Genomic DNA, 9287 nt, shown 5'->3' on the forward strand with positions numbered 1-9287 from the left:
GGAGGAAAAAGCCAGTGTTTTAGATGCACATCCATTGTTAAACAGGAGGTTGTGCAAAAAGAACTACATGTGCTATCCTTCTATGATTTTTTGAAAATACGCCTGTCTGCTTTTTGAGTACATTTGTAAACAATTGTACTAAGCTTAATTTGAAATAAAATGGAGTTATGGACAAATATGGCCTTACCAAATACGTTTATTTTGTGAATGAACTTTGAGTGAAACCAGGGTAGCTGATTTGTATAGCCCACTTCTGGTAGAAATTTGGATCAATATATTCTGATAACCCATTGTCACAATGGTCAGATAATAGCCAATATACAAATAATTAGAAAGTCTAAGTTAAGAAATGCTATTTTATGTTATAGTCTTAGTCTTGGGCCATTACTTGCATGCTATTTCACTAAGTGCAAAATATTTGGAGTCCTTACTTTTCCTTCCCAGCAGCCACAGTGGGGGAAACTCATGTGAAATTCAGATTTCTTTGCCAGCTGATAAAGTGAGAAGTAGTTTTAAAAGGTACTGCCTTTTTTCAGAGCTTTTAAACTCCCACTGCTGTTTATCAATATAGATTACTTTTAGTCACTTGTAAGTGCCATTTCCTTAAAAAAGTGTTCTATGATGAGAAATATATCTTGGCAAGATGGCCCCATAAAACACAGAAGGATGTCTGTGAGAAATGGAGAATGATGTGTAAAATAAATTAATATTTTCTGTATGTTGGAAAAGTACAGGAAGGATTCCAGAGAGACCAGAAATTTTTGGATTTTGAGTCTGTGTTGTCTCTTGCTTTTTTAAGAAAGTTGCATGCTTCTGATGTAGAAAAGCATTCTGGTACCATTGACATTCCTGCACCTCCTCCTTTGAACTCCTATTTTGGCCGTAACTGTTTCATCCTCCCGCTGCTCTCTTCTCACAGAGCTGTTTACTGCACACATTTGCTCCCGCCTGTTGCTGCTTTCAGTTGTCCTGATCTCCCTGCTGGTTGCAGCCCTTTATTCCTGCTGGCAGATGGGCTGTGTGACATAAAAGTCTTGATTCTGAGTGCAAAGGGGTGCTGGTTCAGTCTTATGGGAGGAATGGAGTACTTTATTTGTATGGCTCATGGGAAACACACCCTATACCTGATATTCATAGGTTAAGGTCCAACCTATGAACATACCTAGAATTCATTTGACATGATACTCCTACCTTTATTTTTCAAAGTGTTTGGAGCCACTCATGGAAACCTGGTTGTTTAATAAGGTATGAAGATAAATTATCAATTCTTTCATTCTTTGAAAGAATAAATATGTTTATCTGATAAATTATCTATTATTTAAATGGATTTCATAGTGCAGGTGTGAAGAAAGGATAATATCTTTGCCTGAGTTTTAGTAGTAGCAAAGACATTTTCTTTACAACATCTGTTCCTCAACAATGTGCCTCGTTCTGTCACTCTTTCTGTCTGCCCTTTAACATGGGCAGCCTGAGGATAAATGGCCTAAGCAGAAGTCTGGCATTTCCCCTGAGTGACAAATCCCTATGAGTCCATTGCCAGCTGAAATGGTTCTGTCTTGAGGCAGCTCAGGGTTTCCTTACTTGAGATGATTATAATTAACTCCCTGACGACCCTGCCACCCCCTCCTCTGTCATACTAGGCTGGTCTTGCATGAGATGACTCAAGGCTGCTCCTGCAGCTGGCTGGCTGGAGACAGGCAGACTGCAGCAGTACAAGATGTAACATGTTCTCCTTTCTTGTGAAAATACAAAGCGCGATTCTTACAGAATTAGTACTCAGCTTGATGTTTTTCATGACTTACATAAAAAATAAAAATCACTTTAATTATAAAGTGATTACTGATAAAACTCATGAAAGACACAGAAAAACCAGAAACAATAACTAAAAGAGGCAGATGGTTAATGTGAATTTGTGACCAGGTGTTTTACTGGAACCATATACAAGTCATATTTAAGGACAAGGAATTCAGCCCACAAGTTTAGAGACCCTGTCCATGAAAGCAGTGACTTTGAAACCACTTAGGTTTTGCAAAGTGCCTATATTGATACCTTAGTTCAGATTAAGAACATGCTTTTAAAATCAGTTTCCCAATCATGCCATGGAGAAACATCCAGTCTGAGAGACCAGCCTGGGTATAGTCCAAAGTAATACCTACCAGAAAAGGGGGCAGTGTGGGCATGCAGCTGCATGGCAGTTCTCTGGGTGACCTGATAGCAAATAGAGTTGGTGTGTCTGTAGGATAATACATTATTTTGCAAATAGGTGTGGGTATATTTATGGTCATATGACCAGGATATTGCACACAGTTCTCATATCCATAGTTTCAAAGGATTATAATGATACAATCAGAAACTGCGAACATGATTCAAAAATATATCTTGGAGTAAAAGAGTTAGCCACCTGGATCTCAAAAGTGATGGGTTTTTTTTTCTTTAATTCGTGTTCTAAAAACTTTTATTATTTGAACTAAGAAGCTTTTCAACAGACTTGGCAAAAGGTATGTTGTAAACTAATGATTGGAAGATAGACAAATATAAATTGTCATTATGCATCACTTTTTTTGTTTTTTTTTTTTAAATGCTGGGGATTATTAATCTTTGGTACAAGCTTCCCTGGAAAGTCATGATTTTTTCATCTCTTGATATCCCCAGATCAGGACAGAATGTCCTCCTGGACCTCGTAGTCTAGCTAAGCACAAATTACAGATCCTACTGAGAGCTGTGGTACACACTGGGTCGAGCTAAACAGTATCAAACAAATAGTCCTTTCCAGCCCTAAAATCCATGAATCCTTGTAGTTAAATTTATATGTGGCAACCTTTTACACAACTGACTCCTCATTTTGAGTCATTTTTTTAACTACGAGTTATCTGTCACCTGTGCTATCTAGTTTCTGGCATGCTTTTGTCTCTGGAATTAGTAAATCTCTGTCCTGCACATTCTCAAGACACTTCTTTCAGGCAGTGCTTTCATGCAGATAAGGCATTCTGCAAACAAAAGAGCACAAAGCTCTTGTGACAGGTGGTGCTGTGTGTTGTAACCTTAATTAATCAACCCTACTGCTTGGGGTTTTTTCCAGAGAGCCTTACAAGGGCATTCAGTAGCTAAGGGTGTGGGTGGCAGAAACATGATTAAAAGGAGATCTGATATTATTTCAATTTCTGTCATTATTTAAAAGACAATTGATTTTGTCCTTTCATTTTATCTCAGGATATTTTCAGCACCTAATAACCCTATAAAATGTTAAACTTTTCTGCTAAAATCTGCCTTAGGACTTTTAAATTTTATTTTCTACTCAACCCCATCATTCCAGCCTGGGGAATGAGATTAGGGCCAGCTGCTGTATATTTAATAACTATATATTTTTTCTTTAGGAAGTTATGGTGCTCCATATGTCAGCATGGAGTGGCTGTTGATGTGTGAAATGAAGATAAGAGATTATGGTGAGTCTGATATGGGTTTTACCACACTCTTTAGAGAGAAATGTATTTTATTCTGACATCTAAACACTGATGGCATAAAGAATCTTGGAGACTTGGCCATTGATGAAGGCAACAAGTCAAGGCATTTTCCATTCTTAAATCTAGTTTTGAGTGATTTAGGATAGGTGCTACAAATATAACTTGATCTAGAAATAAAATTTATTTATAGGGGACCATATATTAGAGCATGGTGCTAATAATGCCAAGGTCATGGGTTCAATTCACTTAAGAGCTGGACTTGATGATTCTTCTGAGTCCCTTCCAAACCAGACTATTCTGTGATTCTGTGATCTGTAGCTTTCTGTAGATTACTAGACATTTATAGTAGAATACTAAAGATCTCAAATGGAACAAATTCTCACAACAATGAATAAGAAAAGTTTAACAGTCTATAACATGAGTAATGGAAGAGAAGCAATTCAGATACAACACAAAACCTCTGTATGATGCATAAATATAAAATATATGCAGTTGGTGCATAAAATAAATATATTTGTTTAAATATAATAATTAAGCTTATTTTGAAGACTAGTAATAAACAGTTAACTTTTTAAAGCAGAAAAAACTGTATTTAATCTGTGCTTAAAAGAGCTTTTGGACACTGTAGACAGAATCCCCTGCATGGTTGCACACTCAGTACCTGGGGACGGCATCCTGGTGCTGAATCCTGATTTTGCTGTCTTTTATAATGATCTTAATCTACAATGATCTCAATCTATACAAGGTAATCCAATATGCTAGCATTTTAATCCACATTATTTTAGACTCAAGGCTACTTTGTGTGCAAACTTACTTGCCTGATTTTTGCCTGTAAAAGCTCTGTTTCTCACAGAACCACCTGTTTCTAGGATCTCTGACTTTTCCATTGTCTGACTTCCTAGTCACCTAAGTAAAGCTAAGAGGATTTTGACTGCTTTTGTAACAGCTTGTGCAGACATGTACACACTCATTTACTTTCTTATTCTATCTCCAAATAATTATTAAACATTATTTCTAAAATTAACTTAAACTAAATAGTGTGTAGAGTTGTGTGCTCTCAAACAACTAAATGAATGGTGAGTAAATGATAGCTTTATACCTTTGCTGCAGACTAGAAATATTTAAATAACAGATGTAAACCAAACAGTAAATAATGTCCTTCAGATATATAAGTCAGAAGTCAATGGTATTCACAGAAGGCTTTGACTTGCTTTCCTTCAAAGTGATATGTAAAGTCATATAAAATATCTTTTTCAAAAAGCTACTTAGAAGACAGTTGTTGGGGTTTTGAGTTTTTGGTTTTTTTTGGGTTTTTTTTGGGTTTTTTTTTTGTGATGGAAGCTCAAAAACTAAAATGAATTGCTGAAGTGATTTATTAGTATTCTATTCTTACTTACTATTACATGGTCTGTTGTTTTATGCCCTGCAAATTAATAGCATCAAGGCCAATTGCTTGGAGACAGCATAAGTATTTCTGTGTTTAGAAATGAAAGGAGCTCTGGGAATTATGTGAAGAATAAGTTTAATTAAGTAGGGAGAAGTAGGGAATGATATGCATTTAATTTAAGACATTGTAGAAAGTGCCTCACTTCTTGTGCTTGCAGCTATGGAAGCAGCTATCTTGTCAAAGTGAACTTGCTGTCCAATTCACCCTTGGAAAATGTGCTCAACCAAGCACATTTTCAGCTTAAAAACAATACAAGTGGTAGTGAATTTTGTTGGGAGATCAAGGCTTATATTATTTTTTATTCCAGTTGATTCTACACAGATTTATTCCATAAGCAGTTATGTTTCTCTCCTGAATCAGAGTTACTGTAACTCTGAGAAAAAAGCTTTGAGTGGTATAAACTGTGTTCCTTTTCACCCAACCTCATGCCAAGTATCTCTGTCATAGTCACTTTCCTCACTTCTCAAATGGGTTGTGAGGGAAAAAAGTCCAACAAAGCAGTGCTTTGAGTTGAAAAGTAATATGAGTTTCTTTACAAACATTCTACTGCATTAAGATATACTTTTGAGCCTATTCTGCAAAGTGATACAGTCTAATTCTGATGAAAGATGCTCTGCATCTATGAAGCTTCTCATCCTGGCCTGCTGCCAGCTGAGAGCAGCTCCCCAGGAACACTGAAGCAAGAGATTTGTGTTCTTCTGAGAGTCAGGGACATAAGTCACTGCTGCAGGTATCTGCTTCTCCTTCTTATGCTCTGCCAAAATACCATGCTCAAGGGACGTAGCAGACAGCTGAGGTAACTCTGGGGAAGATCATTGCAGTGCTTTAATAATAAAAAAAATTAAGAAGGGGTGAAGCTTAACAGTTATGAAGGCACATCTTAACAACTGTTATGCTTGTTGTGCTTGTAGAAATGTGTAATGAGTACTCTTAACAATCAAGATTCATTCCTTACTTGAAGTATAATGAGCTACCTAAAACTTTTCTGCTGATCAGTGTGTGCTTATTTTTATTATGCAGCATTACTCACATGCAGCCCATATTTCCTAGTTCAGAAATAGGCTTTAAACATCAAAAATATGGATTTTCTCTTCTTCATCTTTCAAGGACCAATAGAAACAGAGCAGAAAGGTTCAAAGCCCTTGACTCCTTTTTGTCTTTAACCTCCAGCATCAGAAACAGAAAGTTGAATAAAGATTTGCTCTGCCCAAGAAAAGCACTGACCAGGGAGTATTGCTTTAACTGCTGGATCATTCCTGATCTTTTGAAAGGGCTGTATGATGATAATAAAGATGTGAATTTATAAAATGGCTCAATGTTTGACCTGCAATATCACATCAGCATTCGAGTGTGACAGATGCAGACCTTGACCAGTTATGAATAAAAGAGGTGTCCTGCACTGAGATAAGGACAAGGAGAGATTACTCCCCAGTTACGTCATGGGCAAAAAAGACTTGACTTGAGGAAATTAATTGAATTTATTAACAATCAAGTCAAAGCAGAATACTGAGAAACAAACCTAAATCTTAAAAATACCTTTCCCAACCCTTTTCCTGGACTTTAATTTATTCCTGAATTCTCTACCTCTTCCCCATCAGTATTGCAGAGGAATGGAGACTGGGGCTTTGGGTTCATCACATGTTGCTTCTGCTCCTCCTTCCTCCCCAGGGGCAAGACTTCTCATACTTTTCCTCTGCTCCAGCATGGAGTCCCTCCTACATGAGACCGTCCTCCATGAACTTCTCCAACATGAGTCCTTCCCACTGGCTACAGTTCCTCACAAACTGCCCTAGCTCTCCCTTCCAAAGGGTGCAATTACTCAGGGACAGGTTGCTCCAGCATGGAGCCCCTATAGGGTCACAAGTCCTGTCAGCAAACCTGCTCCAGCATGGGCTCCTCTGTCCATGGGCTCCTGCCAGAAGCCTGCTGCAGAATGGTCTTCCCATGGGGTACCAGCCTCCTTCAGGCATCCCCCTGCTCTGGTGTGGAGTCCTCCATGGGCCACAGGTGGATCTCTGCATCCATGGGCTGCAGGAGGACAGTTGCCTCACCATGGCCTTCACCACAGGCTGCAGGGGAATCTCAGCTCCAGTACCCGGAGCACCTCCTGCCCCTCTTTCTTTACTGACCTCAGTGTCTGCAGAGGTGTTGCTCTCACATATTGTCACTTCTCTCTTCTCTGACTGCAATCACTTCTGTGCAATATCTTTTTCCCTTAAATCTTTTCCCACAGAGGTGCCACAGTCACTGGTGGGTTTGGCCTTGGCCAGCAGTGGGTCTGTTTTGGATCCAGCTGGCATTGGCCCTGTCACACATGGAGGAAGCTTCTGGCAGCTTCTCACAGAAACTGCCCCTGCAGCCCACCTTGTACCAGAACCCTGCCACACCAATCCAGCACAGGAGGTGCACACAGGTGTACACTTAGAGCAGTGAAAATATAGTGAACCTAGCCAAATTTCCTGAAGGACAAATGGACAAAAAGAACAAATATTTTGTGACTATATATCACCTGTTATCTGTTTACATTATTTAGTTCGATGATGAAGAACTCGTCATTCTCTGAGTTTTGATATTTTATATATAACTACAACTCACTTTATCCTTTGGTCTGGGTAACTCCTGGGTAATTTTAAAGTGACTGAATGATTTATCTTTTAATTTAGGTCTTTGCTCACCTGAGGTTGCATGAAATGTCTAGAAGAATGAGAATCTGCAGGTCATTTTGACAGAATTCTGAACTCCAGTAAAGCCTCAGACAGTTTTTTTTTCTGAGCTTCCAAATGGTGTGCCTCAGAATAAATGACCTTGGAAGCAATTTATGGAGCTTTTCTAGTCTAACCCTATTGCCCAGAGCAGGGTTCTCTAGAGCAGACTGCTTAGGACCATGCCTAATTTTGTTTTGAATATCTGCAAGGTTGGAGACTCCACACCTCTGGGCAACCTATTCCAGTGTTTGATCACCTACAATGTAAAATGTTTTTTCTTTTATTTAAGTGGAACTGACCTCGGGACCTTTTCTGCCTACATGATTTTTAATTGGTCAGCTCCCAGCACATACTGGTGCATGGGGTTACCCCTCAGGTGCAGGAATTCACATTTCTCCTTGCTCAGCTGCAGGAGATTCCTGTTAGCCCAATATTCCAGCCTGTCCAGGTCCCTCTCATTGGTAACAAAACCATCTGGAGTATCGTGCCAATTTTTTATCATCTGGAAATGGAATAGGCAGCCAGTATTTGAGATTTGGAAAAGCCACGAGTTTTACCAGTACAGCATCTGAAGCACCACTGCAGTAAGAGTTGAACTGTGGGGTTGACAGAATTATCACATTTTTTGTGATCTCAGACCTGTCTTAACAGCACTTGCAAGAATCACTGATATGGTCTTTTCAAATTCATCATTATCTGGAATTTTTAAATTTTTTTTTAACTTTAAAAACTTGTGCACTTTGAAAAGAGCCATAAAAAGAGATTCAAATAAGCCCCTTCTATCAAGTGTATATAAAAAGTGAACAAATTTAATTAACCTTATGATCTTCCTAATAAATGTCCCCCCAAAATAACTGTAATCTCTTAATTAAATAGATATGGTTGAGTTAATCACTTTAAATATTTTATTATATCATTAAAGATAAAGGAAGGTGTGGTAGTTGAAGTGCTAATTGAGGAGACTTAAATTGAGTTCTTAACTTTACTGGGATTTTTTTGTGATTTGACATAGACCTGCTAACAGAGAACTGGCAGAGAAAGCCTGAATCATTTGCTCACACTTCACACAATGAGAAGAGCCATATGGTAGACATCTTATGTAGTAAGGGCTCCTAGAATACTCTTTTACGTGCTTCCACTCACTGCAGACCTCAAACTCATCCCAAAACTGACACAAAACTCTGTGTCTATAAAAGGTAAATGTTATGTTGGTGGTTGTTTCTCCAACTCTGTTCTTGTTAGATGTTAGTTTAGTATGGCATGTATTTGACAGAGCTAGATACAAAGGTCTCTGCAAAAGTGCTCTTGCAGTCTTGCTAGAATTTTGAAACACCAAGAAGCTTCTGTGCATGTGCCTTTCTTCCAGTATGAAATAGAAGCAGCATTCTTCAAAGCTATGGACAGACTGAGATAGATAAAAATCACTAGATAGAGACATCCATTGATTAGCCTGAGACAGCTGGTGTAGTGCCTATGGGATAGACTGCACATCACCAGGGACAAAACATTGTAAGGATTTTCATTGCAGGGCAGGTAATTTATTTTCCAGGCTTTGAAACATCACGAGGCTATTGTGGAGAGAGAGTATTATTTGTCACAAACCCTGCACCTCTATTGGATTCCTGATATTTGGTATCCAAGTGCATTGTAAAGAGTTACATTTTAAAGATGTTT

At 38.5% G+C, this 9287-nt stretch overlaps 1 long non-coding RNA gene across 2 annotated transcripts in view; it reads left to right on the forward strand.

Moving 5' to 3' along the window:
• LOC137472233 (uncharacterized) overlaps nt 1-9037 on the forward strand; it is a 44522-nt gene extending 35485 nt beyond the window's left edge. For both annotated transcript variants that reach the window (XR_010998083.1, XR_010998084.1), the window contains exons 3-4: nt 7572-7989; nt 8020-9037. This is a non-coding gene — a long non-coding RNA (uncharacterized lncRNA). The remainder of the gene's footprint in view (nt 1-7571; nt 7990-8019) is intronic.
• Nucleotides 9038-9287: the final 250 nt, after the last annotated feature.

This window comes from Anomalospiza imberbis, chromosome 4 (assembly GCF_031753505.1).
Source record: "Anomalospiza imberbis isolate Cuckoo-Finch-1a 21T00152 chromosome 4, ASM3175350v1, whole genome shotgun sequence".
Lineage (NCBI taxonomy): Eukaryota > Metazoa > Chordata > Aves > Passeriformes > Viduidae > Anomalospiza > Anomalospiza imberbis.